General features: G+C 41.1%; 1 pseudogene; it reads left to right on the top strand.

Moving 5' to 3' along the window:
• The first annotated feature begins 2,748 nt into the window (after positions 1–2,748).
• Positions 2,749–20,511, top strand: part of LOC101425589 (acidic leucine-rich nuclear phosphoprotein 32 family member B pseudogene) — a 30,760-nt pseudogene continuing 12,997 nt past the window's right edge.

The following is a 20,511-nucleotide window of genomic DNA, read 5'->3' as shown; positions in this document are numbered from 1 at the left end:
TTTTTGGTGTTTTGTTTTTAATTACTTTCAACATTTTATATATTTTAATTCATTCTCTTATTGCATGCATGGCACTTGAGGGTATGTGCATGAATTTCTTATTCTATTTATGCTATAAAACGTTATCTTTTTCCTTCAATTGCTTGTTTTGTCAAGGTTTTTCTCCAGTTTCACATGATATGTCTATGTATTTTATTAAATCTACTTGGTAGTCTCTGGAAATTCACTCTGTATTCACTTTACATCACAAAATATACTGGACACTTCAAGTTGAGTAATACAGTGAAGAGGATGGTGACATGATCAAGATGCTCAACTAGCAACAAGCTAGTCATGAGGCAGAGCACATCTGGGTAGTTGACCCTCATTTGTGCAACTGATGGAGAGGGACACAGAGGTGAAGAGGCTCCAAACTGGTCATCCTGGCATCCAGGTACTCATACTCTCATTTATCCCCCCATGAAAAACCCACACTCACAAACTCATGTGATTATGGGAAGGACTTGTGAATCACTCCTAATTACTAGAATATGGCAACAGTGAAGGTAGGCCACTTCCTTGATAATGTTATGTTACATAATACCTCATCCTCCTAGTGGTATTACTCTATATCTCCATCACTGACTTGGAAGAAACATTAATCCTACAGCCTCAACGGCATGAATTCTGCCAATAATCTGATCCTCCTCATTCAAGTCTTGGATGAGAATTCAGCCTGGATAACAACTTGATGAAACTTCATGAAAATGGACCAGAGGATCAAGCTAAACAATCCCCAGACTCCTCAGGAACAGAAAATGAGATAAGAAATTGATGTTTAAGGTTCTAATTTTGTGGAAATTTCACAGACACATACAAAGGCATATATTGTGGAAATAATCACATTATACATGTGCTTCAAAATTATCTTCCCTCTATTCTGGCTACCATTTGAACAAATTTCCCTGTATCATGCATTTCCACACTATATACAAATCATTCAACCCTCCAGTTCTCATTCTCCTAAGCCTTATTGGGAAAGGAGTTAAAGTGATTTCATTTTGGACAAAATGGCCTAAGGCATCATGAAAAACCATGTGAGGGATGCAACCTCAAGGTTATAAACCAGTAGCTGCAGGATGATCACCAGGTACAGCCTGGGTTCACTGTTTCCTTTTTTTTTCCTTTCTTATTTCAACCCCACCCCCCAAGTCTGCTCTCTGTGTTCATTCAGTATGTGTTCTTCTTTATCTGTTGTATTCTCATTAGGCAGCTCCAGGAACCCTTCCTGGGGCCTTCTGGAGTAGGAGAGGGGTGATAATTCCATTGCTCCATCTCAGGTCCCTAGTTCATTGCATCTCATATTGTCTCTTCTTTGTGTCTTTTTTTTGTTGTTGCATCACCTTGCTGCATCAGCTCTCCATGTGTGTGGCACCACTCCTGGGCAGTCTGCTTTCCTGTGTGGGGCTGCACTCCATTACATGGGGGCCACTCCTTGCACTGGGGGCACCCCTTGTTTGGGTTGACACTCCTTGTGTGTGGCAGCACTCCACATGAGCCAGTCTGCCACACAAGCCATGAAGCCCTGGTTATTGTACCCTAAAACTCCTATATGGTAGGGAGAAGCTCTACTGTTGAACCATATCCACTTCCTTCACTGTTCCCTGATGATGAGCAGAAGGCATAAATCTGGCTCCTCCATGGGGCATCAGTGATGGCTTCCACCATGGCCATGTCCACCCATGCAGGACACTGGGGATGGAGACAAAGGAACTGGAGGGTGGCCAGGAGCTGCATTACAGCACCAGGTTGAGCTGGGATTTGGGATGCTGTGGAGAGGCTTCTAACTTCACTACAGCGAGCCCCTTCTTGTCCCTATCAGGCCCTCACCAGCACACTCAGCAGAGATCTCTGGTCTGCTCTGGAAAGGTCTCAGAGTTGTAGCAGTTACCACTATTCAGAGTAGAGCATCAGTTTATACTGTCTAGGGTGGAAGTCCACTCATAGCTTGAGACCCTGAACCAGAAGTTGCAGGAGAGCAGGGAGGAGGACTGGAGGAAGAGAAACATCCATTGTCTGTGTGATATGCAACATGGTTGGGAGGGAGCTGGTTCCTGCCCCATCTCCAAGACTTCCAGGCAGCACTTCCCTGATAGAAATCCCTTGAATAGAAGATCATCCAAGAAATGAATATGACCTGGGTATCAGGTGGAAGCTCACAGGGTCAGACATAGCAAGCCATCCTGCTTAGACTCTGGCTTATTTCTCTGCGGAAGCAAAGGAAATATACTGTGATTCCCCATTCATGGGGCAGCTGTCATAAGCTTGACACACAGTTGTTCAGAGACTCTATCTCCAGCTCCCTGAAATCAGCTGATGGAGGAATAGAATATGCTTGCTGTCATGTGAGACATGTGGGTGTTACAAGGGGAGAAACATGGACAATATGGACAGTGCTTCAGGAGAAGGTGGAAGAAGAAAGCACTGCACTGTTTCTAGTACTGAAATGCTTTTCCATGCTCTCAACATCAGAGAAATCCTCACTTTTGTCCACAGACAGCTCTGGATGCAGACACTGCAGGGCAAGTGAGAGCCTTGGTGCAGGGAGGGAGCTGATGTGCTCTCTGAGGAAAGGACATGCAAATGGACCCCTCCCTCTGGTCTTGAAATCCAGCCAAGGCCCAGACCTTGTAGCTCTGAGAGAGGAGCTCCCTACCTTGTGTCTGAGTTCTCCCTACTCTGTGCCCGGACTGAGGAAGAGGAGGCACCATGAAGTTTGTGCTGGTCTGGACTTTGCTTTTTTCAGTTTTCCAAGGTAATATTAACTAGAAATTGGTTTTGCTGCAGTTTGAATGTGTGTGTGTGTGTGTGTGTGTGTATGTGTGTGAGACTATGCATGACTATGCATGACTCACCTTCTAATATCTGTTTGCAGGTGTCTTGTGTGAAGTTCAGTTGGTGGAGTCTGGGGGTGACTTGAGACCTCCAGGAGGATCACTGCGCCTCTCCTGTTCTACCTCAGGATTCACCTTTAGTGACTATCATATGAGCTGGGTCCGCCAGGCTCCAGGGAAGGGGCTGGAGTGGGTCTCATGGATTAATTACAATGGTGGTAGCACATACTATGCAGACTCCGTGAAGGGCCGATTCACCATCTCCAAGGACAACAGCAAGAACCAGCTGAATCTGCAAATGAACAACCTGAAACCTGAGGACACAGCCCTCTATTACTGTGCTAGAGACACAGTGAGGGAAAGGCAATGGCGATCCAGATAAAAACCTCTTCTGTGTGGTGGCCACAAGGGGATGCTCAGGACCAACTGAGCATGAGGAGCAGTTGCAGGAGCAGGTGCAGTGATGTGGTTAAGGACTGGTTTTCTGTCAGGATCTAGAGCTTCCTTTCCAGCTGTTTCCCCAGGAAGTATCTCTAAGTTTATCATCCTGTGCCTATCACTGAAGTAATCATTTATAATAGTTTTTATGCCATAGGAGGAAGCATAATCTCATGCAAAGTCAGCAAACTCCCTTATGCCTGGATCAGAATTCTGAGTGGTTCAAGGCAACAAGGTGAATCTTTCACAGTGAGACTGAAAGCAGATTACTCAGTAATAAACCTCATTGTGAAAACATCTGTGCTTCACATGAGAACCAAGAGGGAGGCTGTTCCAGTCTCTAGATAGTACAAATAGCATTCCTACTCATGCAAAAGTGTTGACGTCAGACTCAGTATTGACCTGATTGTCTATTTGTCTGATGATCAATTTTATTTAACTTGAATTTATTTTTTGTTCTTGCATTTCCCTTTGTTCCTTATATTCCCTATCCATATATTATGTGTTTACTGTGGTCTAAATCCCAAGACTCAGGCATATTACCTAGAGCTTCTGTGGCTCCTACATATCCCTGTGAGTGAGGAGACTTTATATGTCATTGCATGAGCCTCTCCTCTGTCCTGTGTGGGTGGCATCATGTGAGAAATACAAATTGCCATTTCTATCCATGTGGATAGTGGCTGTTTGGTCAAAATAGAGTTTAAATATCTACTTGAAATCTTGTGCTGCTTGAAGTGTCATGGTGTCACTTCCATTTCCTGTGGCTTTTGGGAGAGCTGCTGATGAGATCCCAGGATGCTGTGAGCTCTGGAGGACAAGACCAGGTCTCTCTTTGTGAGCTGAGTCCTTTTTTTTCCACACGATGATAACACAACTCAGGAAGCAGAATGAGCTACAAGAAGTTACCACTTCCAGGTGGCCATGTGTCTAAGAACTGTGGATTCCCTTCCCGAACCGTTCTATGACTATCCTCACTCATTTGTTTTCCCTCCATTCTCTAATGGAAAAATAACACAATTTTTCCTCATGCACAGAACTGTGAAGAAGAGGCAATTTTCATGTCTTCCACAATACTTCAGGTAAAAAGAAAAACTGTGCTTTACAAAATATTATTTCATAAATGAGAGTGTTTAATTAGGAATTCTTGTAGAAAATTTGGAAATGGAGTTGTTTCATTGAGAGATTTCCATTCTTTTCTAACTGCTGCCTTTACTTTAAGTGTGTGTTCATTTCAAGTAGGAAAAACTGGATTAGCTGCCTTCTTCTATGGAGATGCAGATATGACGTCTGATTGGTTGAGGGTAATGGGAAAATGTTTATCATCATCCCTTAGATAGGACAGGAGAGGGCCAGTTCAGCATCATATTTAACTAGAGCTCATTCAGATTTTGTTTTGTTTTGTAGGTATATTCACAAACTTTGTCTTTCAAAAATTTTGCAATGTAAACATTTCTTGTCACATATAAAGAGCACCACCAAGATATTTCCTTTCTTGGCCTAGTTAAGCAATCATAAAGAAAAGCCATCACTGTGGAGGATGCTGTGGGGTCCTGAGGTGAATCGCATAGAGGAGGCTTTTCACAAGTGGCATTAACAGTTTGTCAGATTGTGCAGGTGTCCTGCTCTGGGGGAGAAAACAGAACTCAGCTCTCATCCCTGATTGAATTGTCAAGGGTATGTGGATCAGGGTCATCCATGAAATGGTGTTTTGCCTGATATGATCTTGCACAATTTGCATGCAAGGAAAAGCTTCAGAAATCACGCTGATTGTCTCCCATGTGGGGAATTTCAGGAGAAAAAGTGTTGTTCCATGAATCAGTCCTTCTTACATATGGAGATGGAGAGAGAATCATCCACCTTGTGGACTCTGTTAGAGCAACATTCAAATGAACACAAAAAGAGCACTCCCATGACTAAATTGATGAATAACACAAATAAGTGCTGGTCTATCAGTTTATCATGGGAAAATAAAACCATAAGCAGTTTCAGCTAAGTACACATTGAATTTCCTCTGAATATCACAGTATTTAATATACAATTTTAAGGTCTAATATCATCCCTAATTTCTAGACATTTTTGAACATGGATAATGATAAATACAAATATATATAAGACTTTAATCATATATTTATAGATAAAGCATGCAGAAAGTGCAAAGTTCTCATGTACTCCTCCACAATTTTACTGATTAACACTATGCATTCACATGTTATTTTGTTGCAACTTATGAAACAATATTATTATAATTGTACCTTTAACTCTAGTCTATGTTTGGGATTCATCGTGTTGTAAAGATTTATATTTATAAAATTTTTATTTTGATGGCATATAAACAAATATTTTTCACGTAATTCATGAACATTTTGTATTTTATATTTGCTGATACATAGAGGATCTTCTATTCAATAAATTCATTAAGTTGCAACTGATCATTGAAATACCAATAAATAAAATGAATTACCAAAATCTATATTGGCAAAAATTTTTTGGTTGTGCTGTGATTGGAGTCGGTAATTACAAATAAGTTTGAGTATGGGTATCTTAATGTATAGAATCACAGCACTATGGTTGTAATAATTCATCATTTGAGGGTACTGGTCTTTTAAAATTTAAGAACATGCCAGATAAAGCTGTTAAATGAAGAACCACTGGGCATTAAGTCCTTTTCATAAGTCCTACATAGATGGTTTCAATCCTTGAATGCCCCCCATTTTATTATACTTTGGGATGAATTAAGTATTTTAACTGAGGTATTATCCATGGGTATCATTTTGTCAGGTCAATTTGCAATGGCATAAAGTATCCATAGCATTATGGAGTATTTTTGGGAAATGAGGACTATGACCATTGGGAATTTATGTAAGACAAAGTTTCCAAATTAAGGTGAGGCATATCTGTTTTTCCTTCCTTTCATATTGGAAAATTTTCATAAGAATATATGGAGAACTCTCTTAGATTGACATGATGTTATAAAAAATACCACTTATTGGTTGGCTTGAAAAGAGGAGTATATTATCACACATATTTCAGAAGCTAAAAATCCAAAACTGAAGCACAAGCAAGACCACACTATCTCCCCAAATCTCTAGCATTATGTAGTAGACTTACCCCAAACTTAGGGTTCATTAATGTGTATATCTGCCCACTGTTATATTACATTCTCTCCAATTTCCACTGACTTTCAACTTCTCACCACACTCATTGAGTCCAATTTTCTTCTCTTATGGATTTCATAAATTGACTAACCTAATTCAGTTTGTCAAATAATAAATATAACAATAGAAGATCCTCACAGAGAGGTTCAACAATGGCAGGGGAGGAATACTGGTGTGGGATGTTATTGACAGGGGATATTTGGTTGCCAGGGAGTTGTCCAGGGCATATATCCAGGGTAGATTAAAATGTTTGGATATTTTCATAGTGGTTACAATTAAAAACAACAGAGGGAGTGCTGAGTTCCTAGCCAGGGGAGTTCTATCACAGTCCCTAAAGGAACAGCAACAATCCCCCAAGTGCAATGGCAAAGACCCAAAAAGAAGGAAGGTCCAACAATGAGCCCTTGATACTAATGACTATGCTTGTGAGCCTATGCACCTGAAATAAAAACAAGACCTAGAGCTGCAGGGTGCCTAAGAGTTACCTCCTGAGAGCCTCCATATTGCTCAAATGTGGCCAGTCTTGAAGCAAAACTCAACATGTAAATGTGTTGCCTTCCCCCCAGCGTGGGGCATGACTCCCAGGGATGAGCCTCCCTTGTGCCAAGGGATTACTACCAAGTACCAGCTGATGATGTAATTAGAAAATGACCTTGAATAAATGGGTCAACTCGAACCAGCAGAATATCTCAATCTATATATAATACCAGGAGTTAAAAATGCTTTTTGACCTTAATAAAAAGGGTAAATGGAAAGGACAAATGAGTTTGTATGGCTATGAGTCTCCAAAAAGGGCTGGGAGGTTATCTGAGGTGTTGCCCTTTTGCATTCCTGAGCAGAGTCCCAGAGACAGGTAAAGTAGATACAACCCCAGGTACTGGTTCTTCTGAGGGCTACAGAGACACACAGGTTCTATGGTCATGGCAGATGGAGTTCAGTGCCATCTCAGTTGGCTCTACTTTGGAGTTTATGTTTCTGTGTGATGAAGCTGGGCTTAGATGTGATCTTTGTCCACAAGTTTCTCCTGTTACTTTTACCGGAACTGTACTTGTTGCTGGGGTTTAAAGTATACCCAAGGGACCTGAATCTCTGGACTGTCCATGTGATAGCCAGGCCCTGAGCCTCAACAGACTTGCAACTCCTACACTCTCTTTTATTGGACTTACCCCACTCAGCTAACATGGAGGTGAAGAAGGTCAGCCACCACACCAAGGAGCCAAGAGTGCCTGCAACTGAAAGCAGAATTGCATCCAGCATCCATGTGGAATCTAAGCCACCTCCTGATATAGATGTGGAGTGGATACAACCATTCTAAGGTCTACAGGATGCAGGAATAGAGTATGGATTAGAGTGGACCTACTGATATTCTATTCATGAACTATTGTGATTAGTAATTGAAGAAAATGAGGCCTTGGTGTAGAGAAAGTGGCCATGGTGGCTGCTGGGTGTAGGGATTGGGAGGAAGAGATGTGATGTGGGGAATTTTCCAGACTTGAAGTTGTCCTGGGTGGTGCTGCAGGGACAGTTACCAGACATTGTATGTCCTCCCATGGCCCACTGGTTGGACTGTGGGAGAGTGTAGGCTATGATGTGAACTATTGATCATGAGGTGCAGCGGTGCACAGAGATGTATTCACCAAATGCAATGAATGTCTCATGATGGTGGAGGAGGTTGTTGTTATGGGGGGAGGAGTTGGGTGAGTGGGTTGGGGGTATATGGGGACCTCATATTTTTTTAATGTAACATTAAAAAAATAAAGAAAAAAAGGCAAAAAATAATAATAGAAGATCCTTTCTAAAATATGGGTTCACCCTTAAAGTGATAATACATCATTAAAGATGTCATTTATGAAGGTTTTATACCACAAGGAATAACAATTAATATAAAGATATATCTTTCTTTGGTACTTAAATCTGCCAAAGTCAGCCTTCTGGTCCTCATAGATATGTTATTCCTACTTGCAAAATGCATTTACCACATAGCAATAGCCTAAAACCCTTAAGTCTTTCAGTAATGACTCAGTCATAGAAAGATCAGCCATGAGTGTGTTCATCTTAAGGATAATTCCTCTCCATCTGTCAAATTGTGAAAGCTGGAAAACCACTTATTCATTTCCAAAATACAATGGTGGGACAGGTGTAATATCAAATTTGCCACTCTAGTAGGGAGACATGGAAAGGCCAACTGAATTTACAGTTCCCCAGCATATCTGAAATTCACCAGGGGAATCTCCACTAGATTTTTTTTTCATGTTTTTATTTTTTAAAAGTTACTTTGATTACACAAATGTTACAGAAAATATATCAGAGATTCCCATATGCCCCACTTCCCAAACCTCCCACATTTTTCCATATTAGCAACATCTTTCATTAGTGTGGTAGATTCATTGCAAGTGATAAACACGTTTTGGAGCATTGCCACTGAGCATGGATTATAGCTTATATTGTAGTTTACATTCTCTCCCATTTGACTCTGACGGTTATGGCCAGATACACAATGGCCTGTATCTGTCAGTGTAATGTCATTCAGGATGATCCCCAAGTCCAAAATATGCCGCCTTACTACACCTGTTTTCCCCTCTCCTTAACCCCAGAATATCCATGGGATAATTTCTCTACAACAATGGTATTTCTTCCATTGCTAGAATTATAATAAGTCTATAATAAAATAATATTAAGTTTATTTTAGTCCATAGTTTGTTTCCCAAATGTGAGGGCCCTGGGATGGTGATGCCATCTCCACCACTAATCAAGGGGAGCACTGATCCCATACATCCAATGGATGGGACTCTCCTGTTTGCCGTGATAGACACTCTTAATTCTGCAGTATGTTCTTTGTCCACCATCTGCTTCCTGTTAGTTTTCCTGGGTGAATCCATTGAACTGGATAATAGGTGTTGCAACTCTATTGAGATTCATGACTCAGCTGGCACATGGACAGCCCAAAGATCAAGTCTCTTGGACACACAATTACCAACTCTATTACCAATTATATGTTCAATAGAATGACAGAAGAGGAGAGCAGGAGGAAGTGTGAGAGCAGGACCAAAGTCAGGCAGTTAGTGCCCACCTTTTGGAGTCTGTATTCATGCCTGTCTTCAGGGGCAGTGAGGGGACTCTGCTGTTTACTGTGAGGCAGGCTGCTAGGAGCAGGGACCTCCACTCTGCAGTCCCCTTACCATCCCAGGAGCAAGAGTTCAAGCTGGATGCAGGGCTCATCAAGTTCCTGCCAGCTGAGTAAAAAGCATTTGCACAGCTCTCTGCCAAAGACCCACATGGACTCCAGGGTTAGCAGAATAGAGACAGAATCCTGCAGGAGCAGGCTGTTTTGGGACCTACTAAGCAGGAGGTGTCTGGTCGTCAATCTGAGGAGAATGTACCAAAATTAGTGCTTGCTTAAGGTAAAACTGTGGGTTTCTAACACTGTATTTGTAAGCATAGGGAAGGCAAATTCCTTCCCCCAGGGCTAAGGGCCACAGCACTCCCTGAGAACTACAAGTCACGGGGCAGCGACCCCAAGCCCCAGGTTCCCTAAATGTGTGAACCCCATGCCCGTGTTCCCTGAACCCCTACAACCCACATTTCACAGACCCAAGTACCTTGAGTCGACATTCTACTGGGCCTCTGTTTCCTGAGGCCAGCACTCCCAGAAACCTGCATTTACCTAGCTCTCCAGTCTCAGACTAACTCCGGGAGTGGGAGGGTATAGATGGGAGGGAAAGAGGGGCCCAAGGAGTGCCAGTTGAATTGTCTGGTTCCCATCTTTTTTACTGATTTTGGAGGAGCATATCAGCTGACTTGGGGAGAGCCTAGGAAGAGAGGAGAGGTGAATCTGCTAAGAAAGCCAAATTTACCTAAATACCCTGGGATAGGAAACTTTGTCTGGGAGAAGGTGGAGTCAGAAAATTAACTAGCCCCCAAGTAGCACACCACAGGAAGAGAGACAGTAGGACGTGCTTTGCAGGTGTCCAATAACATATTTAGGGTTCCTGGCAATGGGATGGTGCTCTCTATGAAGAAATTAAGAGACATTATTTTCTGAGGTGACTTGGCTTACCAGGGACCCATTTGAATCTCCTACTGAAGCCATCACACAGCCCTCCTTACTGCACTGGGGGAGAGGAAAGTGAGGAAGGGAGAAAGGGGGAAGATCAAACTCCAAAGCATTTTATTCAATTGCAAACAGGGTTCCTTGCCTGAGGCCTTGTCTGGTCTTTTTTCTTGGTTTGTTTTCTTATTTCTTTCTTCCTCTTTATGCCCCCACAGTCCTTTTTTTCTTTTTTCCCTTTCTCTTTTTCTTGCTTGCTTTTTTTCCCTCTTTCTTTTCCCTCTTTTTTCCTTCTTTTTTCTTTTTATATTAGGAGCTGCAGGCAACATTTATTTTTTGCTGTGCTTCCTTGTCCTCAATTTACTCTTTCCTGTGTGTACTGATTTTGACTAACAACACTATTCATTTTCATTTACCTCTTTCTATCCCCCATCACTTTTTGTTTCTTATATTGCACCTCTCTTTTTTTAACCCCCAATATTTCTTTTTATCTCTAATACATCTATTCTGATTTCTATCTTTTATTCACTTTTTATATTACTGCCCTTTCTTTTCTCTTTCTTTCTCTCTGGACCACACTGACCTTTTAATTCATACTATATTCCTCCTATATTCAGTTTACTATCTCGTTATTGGTACTGCATGTTTATACTGTTATAACTCTACACAGCTTACATGAGTTCAACATCCATTCTGCTATATCTCACATGGTTCTTCTGATAATTTTTACTATTAATATTACTATTAAACTTTTTTTTTTTCTTACCTCTTTTGCTTTTTCTGGCCCTAATATTATCCTTCAAGGGAACTTAGCCAACAAGGAAATAGAATAAAAAGAACAAAGTGACAAAGAGAAGACGTAACATGCACATAAAAACAACTAACTAAACCCTGAGACCAAAAAGCTGATTAACCAAGAAGCTGCATAAACCCAACATGATAAAATGATGACCAGACAGCAATAAAAAATTGCAGAACATATCAATAATCAGGAAAACATAGCCCAATCTATTGAACAAACTAAATACCAGGAAGAGGAGTGGCACATTGAACAACTAATTAAAGCTCTCAAAACATGTACCATGGGCCAATTCAATAAAGTGAAGGAAGAGATTAAGCATGTTAAGAAAACACTTGGAGAGCATACAGAAGATATTGTAATTGTACACAAAAAGATAATGGATATGATGGGGATGAACAGCACAATCAAAGAAATAAAAAAAACACTAAGCAAATAGCGGTAGATTTGAAGAGGCAGAGGAAAGAATTAGTGATGTAGAAGACAGTACAACTGAAATCAAACAGATAGTACAATTGATCAATAAAAAGATAGAAGAGATGAAACCAATGTAACTGTGTGGGCAATTTTTTTTAAATTTTTTATTCATTTTTTTAAAATATTACATTCAAAAAATATGAGGTCCCATTCAACCCCACCACCCCCACCCCACCACTCCAACCACAGCAACACTCTATCCCATCATCATGACATATCCATTGCATTTGGTAAGTATATCTCTGGGCATCGCTGCACCTCACGGTCAGTGGTCCATATCATAGCCCATACTCTCCCATGTTCCATCCAGTGGGCCCTGGGAGGATCTACAATGTCTGGTAATTGTCCCTGAAGCACCACCCAGGACAACTCCAAGTCCTGAAAATGCCTCCACATCTCATCTCTTCCTCCCATTCCCTGCACCCATCAGTCACCATGGCCACTTTTCCCACACCAATGCCACATTTTCTCTGTGGACCTTTGATTGGTTGTGTCCATTGCACATCTCTGTCAAGAGGAGGCTTAGATTCCACATGGATACTGGATGCAATCCTCCTGCTTTCAGTTGTAGGCACTCTAGTCTCCATGGTGTGGTGGTTGACATTCTTCAACTCCATGTTAGCTGAATGGGGTAAGTCCAACAAATCAGAGTGTAGGAGTTGAAGTCTGTTGAGGCTCAGGGCCTGGCTATCATATTGTCAGTCCAGAGATTCAAATCCCCTAGATATATCTTAAACCCCAGCACCAACTACAATTCCACTAAAGTAGCATGAAAGCCTTGTGAAAAGAGATCCCATCTGAGTCCAGTCCAGCTCCATCACTCAGAAACACCAGCTCCAAAGAAGGGCCAACTGGCATGGCAGTGAACCCCATCTGCCATGACCATAGAACCTGTGGGTCTCTTTAGCCCTCAAAAGAACCAATACCTGGGGTTGTATCTACTTCATCTGTTTCTGAGACTCTGCTCAGGTGTGCATAAGGGCAATCCTTCTGACATCATCCAGACTCTTTTTTAGAGACTCATAGCCATATAAACTCATTTCTCCTTTTCATTTCCCCCTTACATTAGGTCAAACAGCATTTTAAACTGTTATAATATGTAGACAAGGATATTCTGCTGGTCCACATTGAACCTTTAATTCAAGGTCATTTTCTAGTTGCATCATCAGCTGGTACTTGGTAGTGATCCCTCGGTGCCAGGGAGGCTCATCCCTGGGTGTCATGTCCCACACTGGGGGGAATGTGTTGCACTTACATGCTGAGTTTGGCTTCAAGACTGGCCACATTTGAGTAACACGGAGGCTGTCAGGAGGAAACTCCTAGGCACAGGGCTGCTTTAGGCCTTGTTTTTATTTCAGGCATATAGGCTCACAAGCATAGTCATTAGTATCACTGTTGGACCCTCATTCCTTCCTGGTCCTTACCGTTGCACCTGGCGGACTGCTACTGCTCCCCTAGGGGCCACGACAGAGCACCCCCAGCCAGGAACCCAGTACCGCCCCAGCTCTTGTTTTTAGTTGTTGCCACTATGAGTATATCCAAACATTACCATACACCCTGGACATATGCCCTGTAAAACTCACTCCCTGTCAACCATATATCACCTGTCAATAACACCCTATGCCAGTATTCCTCTGCTGCCATTGTTGAACCACTCTGTGAACCAAACTTCCTGAAAAGTGAAGCCCAATATAATGTCAGGATCCCTTACTAGTAAAATGGAATATAACGATGGATTTAAAGGTTAGATATAGAATACGTATTGATTTGGAAAAATTTTACACACTTTTTCTTTTCTTTTTTCCTAATTACAGAGCTTCTCTTCACAAGAACCCTAGATCACAGTAATTCATATATACGATATAGAGTACTCCCACACATCCTCCATAAAACCTTTTCCCTTCCACAGTGATATTCTTATAACTTATTCATATCATATTTACTTAAACTGATGTACAGACTCTGAGACAATAGCTTTCAAACAAGGTGACATCTGTGCTTACATTGTGGGCCATACTTTAGGATACACAGTTTTCTAAATTTTTAGTTATCCTATGTTTTACATTATGGTTTACATTATTAGTCTGTCATCCCCTATATGTTTATGGTGTAATATTACATGTTTTATATCCATCCTTGTGTACTCTCGCAAAACTACTCTCTTACCCCCACATTTACCTTGGTTCCATCCATTCAAAATCCATTTTCCCCTCCCCTTGGGGCCCACAGTGACAGCCAATCTCCATTTCCTGAGGAGCCACGTCCAGAGATACTTGCAACAGTGTTCAAGGCCTGACTTGCTCAACTGCCTAAATGGCCTGGAAGCCACCCTTTCTCTCGAGAGATACAGTTCCCGCTATTTGATGACATTAGTCCTCCCCAGGATGTGGATCCACCCCCACTCTCACTACTTGGGTCTCTACCCAATGGTACAACCCACCCTGGCAAAATGAGCATTCAGACGTTCCCCAGGTGTCTGTCCCGCATCAGACAATCCCCTCTGAGCATCCTAAACAGGTAAACCTAATTATATTTTGATACGATTTTCTCAGCATTTTACTCTCAAACAACACCTGACACTCTCCTATGTTCGTATGTTGCCCCTCCCTCCCCCTAATTTTTGGGTAATATTACCCATCCACCCATCCCCAGCCACCCTCAAACCCGCAAAGCCCCACCCAAAGGCAACCCCTTGCCCCCATTTTATCTCTTCTTTGTGCTCATACTTACCGCCAGCTCATCATAGATTCCACCCCTGCAGACGTCAGCTCACATCCTTCCTCCACCCCCGATTTCCTGTAAGCCTATCTCTCTGAGGCAGCTTGCTTATTTCATATCATTGAGGTCATGTAGTATTTGTCCTTCAATGCCTGGGTTGCTTCACTCAACATAAGGTTCTCAAGATTCATCCATGTTATCACATGTGTTTGTAGTGTATTTGTTCTTACAGCCGAGTAGTATTCCATTGTATGTATATACCACATTTTATTGATCCTATTGATCCACTCATCTGCTGATGGGCATTTGGGTTGATTCCAACTTTTGGTGATAGTGAACAATGCTGCTATGAACATTGGTGTACATATATCGGTTTGTGTCCTTCTTTTCAGTTCTGCTGGGTATATACCCAGCAGTGGTATTACTGGGTCATATGGCAAATCTATGGTTAGTTTTTTGAGAAACCGCCAAACTGTCCTCCAGAATGGTTCTGCATTCCCACCAGCAATGGATGAGTGTTCCCCTTTCTTCACATCCTCTCCAGCATTTGTATTCTTCTTTTTTTTTCTTAGCTGCTGATCTTATGTGAGTAAGATGGTATCTCATTGTAGTTTTGATTTGCATTTCTCTGATAGCTAGAGATATGGAGCATTTTTTCATGTGCTTTTTAGCCATTTGTATTTCTTCTTTTATTTTAATTTATTTTTTATTATTGATTCTGTAAAAATATTACTTAAAAAAAATATATGAGGACCCATTCAACCCCACCATCCCCACCCCACCATGCCCCCCCCCCCCCAGCAACACTCATTCCCTTCATCATGACACATCCATTGCATTTGGTAAGTACATCTCTGGGCACCTCTGCACCTCATGGTCAATGGTCCACATCATGGCCCATACTCTCCCCCATTCCATCCAGTGGGCCCTGTGAGGATTTACAATGTCCAGTGATTGCCAATGAAGCATCATCCAGGACAGCTCCAAGTCCCAAAGACGCCTCCACATCTCGTCTCTTCCTGCCATTCCCCATACCCATTAGCCACCATGTCCACTTTTCCCAATCCAATGCCACCTTTTCTCTGTGGACATTGGATTGGTTGTGTCCATTGCACCTCTATGTCAAGAGGAGGCTCAGATTCCACATGGATACTGGATGCAATCCTCCCGCTTTCAGTTGTAGGCACTCTAGGCTCCATGGTGTGGTGGTTGTCCTTCTTCAACTCCATCTTAGCTGAGTGAGATGAGTCCAATAAATCAGATTGTAGGTGCTGGAGTCTGTTGAGGCTCAGGGCCTGGCTATCACATTGTCAGTCCAGAGATTCAGATCCCCTAAATATATCTTAAACCTTCAACACCAACTACAACTCCAGCACAGTAGCATGAAAGTCTTATGAAGAGAGATCCCATCTGAGTCCAGATTCATCATGCATAAATACCAGCTCCAAAGAAGGGCCATCTGACATTGCAGTTAACCCCATCTGCCATGACCATAGCACCTATGGATCTCTTTAGCCCTCAAAGGAACCAATACCTGGGGGTTGTATCTACTTTATCTGTCTCTTAGACTCTGCTCAGTTGTGCATAAGGGCAATCCTTCTGAAAGCCTCTACACTCTTTTTTTTTAGAGACTCATAGCCATATAAACTCATTTCCCCTTTCCATTTCCCCCTTACATTAGGTCAAACAGCATTTTAAAGTCATGTTATTTTATGTAGACAGGGATATTCTGCAGATCCGCATTGAACCTTCCTTTCCAGGTCATTTTCCAGTTGCATCATCAGTTGGTAGTTGATAGTGATCCCTCGGTGCCAGGGAGGCTCATCCCCGGGTGTCATGTCCCACGCTGGGGGGAAGGCATTGCATTTACATGCTGAGTTTGGCTTCGAGACTGGCCACATTTGAGTAACATGAAGGCTGTCAGGAGGAAATTCCCAGGCACAATGCTGCTCGAGGCCTTGTTCTTATTTCAGGCATATCAGCTCACAAGCATAGTCATGAGTGTCAGGGGCTCACTGTTGGACCCTCATTCCTTCCCAGTCCTTGCTGCTGCACCTGGGAGACTGTCACTGCTCCCCTAGGGACCACGACAGAGCACCACTGGCCAGGAACCCAGTACCCCCCCAGCTGTAGTTTTTAATTGTTGCCACTATGAGTATATCCAAACATTACCATGCACCCTGGACATATGTCCTGTATAGCTCCCTGTCAGCCATATATCACCTGTCAATAGTATCCTATACCAGTATTCCTCCATTGTCATTGTTGAACCACTCTGTGATCCAGAACTTCCTGAAAATTGAAGCCCAATATAATGTCAGGTTCCCTTACTAGCTAAATGGCATATAGCGATGGGTTTAAAGGTTAGATATAGAATATGTGTTGACTTGGAAAAATTCTACATCCTATCTTTTTCTTTTTTTTTCCCCCTAATTATTGAACTTCTCTTAACAAGAGCCCTAGACCACAACAATTCATATATATAATATACAGCACTCCCACACATCCGTCACAAAACCTTTTCCCTTCCACAGTGATACTCTTACACCCTATTCACATCATATTTACTTAAATTGATGTACAGAGTCTGAAACAATAGCTTTCAAACAAGGTGACATCTGTGCTTACATTGTGGTGCATACTTTAGGATACACAGTTTTCTAATTTTTTAGTTATCCTATGTTTTACATTGTGGTTTACATTATCAGTCTGTTGTCTCCTATATGTTATGGTGTAATATTACATGTTTTATATCCATCCTTGTGTACTCTCGTGAAACTCCTCTCTTACCCCCCATTTACCTTGGTTCCACACATTTAACATCCATTTTCCCATCTACCTTGGTGCGCACGGTGACAGCCAACCTCCGTTTCCTGAGGAGCCACGTCCAGAGATAGTTGGAATAGTGTTCAGGGCCTAACTTGCTCAACTGCCCCAATGCCCTGGGAGCCACCCTTTCTCTTGAGAGATACAGTCCCCTCTATTTGATGGCATTAGTCTTCCCCAGGATGTGGGTCCACCCCCACTCTCACTACTTGGGTCTCTACCCAATGGTGCCACCCACTCTGGCAAAATGAGCATTCAGACGTTCCCCAGGAGCCCGTCCTGCATTGGACCATCCCCTCCGAGCATTCTAAACAGGTAACCCTCTTAATTATATTTTGGTATGATTTTCTCGGCATTTTACTCTCCACCAACACCTGACACTCTCCTATGTTCGTATGCTACCCCTCCCTCCCCCCACTTTTGGGCAATATTACCCATCCGCCCATCCCCAGCCACCCTCAAACCTGCAAAGCCCCTTCCAGGAGAAGTGTCTGTTTAAATCTTTTTCCCATTTTTTAAATGGGTTGTTTGTCTTTTTATTTTCAAGATATAGGAGTTCTTTATGTATGCAAGTTATAAGTCTCTTATCAGATACTTGTTTGCCATATATTTTCTCCCATTGTGTGGGTTCCCTTTCTACTTTCTTGACAAACTCCTTTGAGGTGCAGAAGGCTTTAATTTTGAAGAAGTCCCATTTATCTATTAGTTCTTTTGCTGCTCGTGCTTTTGGTGTGATATTCATGAAGCCATTTCCTATTACATGGTCCTGTAGATGTTTCCCTACACTGCTTTCCAAGGTCTTTATGGTCTTGGCTCTTATATTTAGATCTTTGATCCATCTTGAGTTGATCTTTGTATAAGGTGTGAGATGGTAATCCTCTTTCATTCTTCTACATATGGATATCCAGTTCTCCAGGCACCATTTGTTGAATAGGCCATTCTCTCCCAGTTGAGAGGGTTTGGTGGCTTTATCGAATATTATATGGCTATTTATATGAGGTTCTATGTCAGAACTTTCAATTCGATTCCATTGGTCTGTGTGTCTCTCCTTATGCCATTACCATGCTGTTTTCACTACTGTAGCATTGTAGTATGTTTTGAAGTCAGGTAGTGTGATTTCTCCAATTTCATTTTTCCTTTTCAATATATCTTTGGATATTCGGGGCCTCTTTCCTTTCCAAATAAATTTCATAGTTAGTTTTTCTGGTTCCTTAAGGAAGGTTTTGTTGATTTTTATTGGGATTGCATTGAACGTGTAGATCAGTTTTGGTAGGATAGACATCTTAATAACATTTAGTCTTCCTATCCATGAACAAGGAATATTCTTCCATTTATTTAGGTTTTCTTTGATTTCCTTGAACAGTCTTGTGTAATTCTCAGTGTATAATTTTTTTACATTTTTATTTAAATTTATTCCCAAATACTTGATTTTTTAATTTACTATTGTAAATGGTATTTTTTTCTTGATTTCCTCCTGATCTTGCTCATTATTGGTGTACAAAAATGCTACTGATTTTTGCGCATTGATCTTATAACTTGCAACTTTACTAAAGTCATTTATGAGTTCTAGAAGCTTTGTTGTAGATCTCTCAGTGTTTTCTATGTATAGGATCATGTCATCTGCAAATAATGAAATTTTGACTTCTTCCTTTCCAATATGAATGCCTTTTATATCTGGTTCTTGCCTCAGTGCTCGAGCAAGTACTTCTAAGACAATGTTAAATAGAAGGGGAGACAATGGGCATCCTTGTCTTGTTCCTGACTTTAAAGGGAAGGATTTTAGTATTTCTCCATTGTAAACAATGTTGGCTGTAGGTTTTTCATATATACTTTTTATCATGTTCAAAAATTTCCTTGTATTCTGATCTTTTGGAGTGTTTTTATCAAGAAAGGGTGCTGTATTTTGTCAAATGCTTTTTCTGCATTTATAGATAGAATCATGTTATTTTTTTCCTTCAATCTGTTTATATGGTGTGTTACATTGATTAATTTTCTTATGTTGAACCATCCTTGCATACCTGGAATGAATCCCACTTGGTCGTGGTGTGTAATTCATTTAATGTGTTATTGAATACAATTAGCAAGTATTTTGTTAAATATTTTTGCATCTAGGCTCATTAGAGAAATTGGTCTGTAATTTTCCTTTCTTGTGGTGTCTGTGTTTAGCTTTGGTACTACGGTAATATTGGCATCATAGAAGGAGTTAGGCAATGTTCATTCTGTTTTATTTTTTGGAAGAGTTTCAGCAGGATTGGTGTTAGTTCTTTCCAGAATGTAGAAGTGTCCCACAAGAGTATGCAATGATGGATGTAAGACATGTAAAATTACACCAAAAATATATAGGGGCCAATAGGCTAAAATGTAAATCATTATGTAAAATGTAAGATAACTAAAAATTTAGAAAAGTGTAGTCTAAAATATTAACCACAACATAAACACAAATGTTACCTTGTTTGAAAACTATTGTCTCAATATCTGTACATCAGTTTCAGTAAATATAGTATAAATATGTAAAAAGATTATTGCTGTGGAAGGGAAAAGGGTTTTATATTGGATGTGTGGGAATACTGTTTATTGTATATATGAAGTACTGTGATCTAAAACTTTTGTGAAGATAAGCTTAGTAATTAGAAAAAAGAAAAGAAAAAGATAGGACATAGACACTGAGGAAAAGATGGAAGAAGTTGCCTTGCCAATTTGCATACAGGGCAACACTTAGTGCAGTGATGGAAGGCAAAACATCAAAAACACAGCTTTTGCATTTTTAAATTTTTTGATACCCCAAATTATTTTTACCTTAATTTTTCTAAATTAATATGTATTCTATATCTAACCTTTAAACTCATTACTATATTCCATTTTACTTTTAATGGAACCTAGCAATATATTGGGCTTCACTTTTCAAGAAGTTTTGGATCACAGAGAGGTTCAACAATGGCAGGGGAGGAATACTGGTGTGGGATGTTATTGACAGGGGACACTTGGTTGGCAGGGAGTTCTACAGGGCATATATCCAGGGTACATAAAAATGTTTGGATATTTTCATAGTGATTACAATTAAAAACAACAATGAAGGAGTGGGGAGTTCCTAGCCAGGGGAGCTCTATCACAGTCCATAAAGGAACAGCAATGATCCCCCAAGTGCAATGGCAAAGACCAAAAAAGAAGGAAGGTTCA

Source organism: Dasypus novemcinctus, chromosome 19 (genome assembly GCF_030445035.2).
Source record: "Dasypus novemcinctus isolate mDasNov1 chromosome 19, mDasNov1.1.hap2, whole genome shotgun sequence".
In the NCBI taxonomy this organism is placed as follows: Eukaryota; Metazoa; Chordata; class Mammalia; order Cingulata; family Dasypodidae; genus Dasypus; species Dasypus novemcinctus.
Note: the sequence above shows the minus strand (reverse complement) of the source record. Positions and strands in the feature narration are given on the sequence as shown.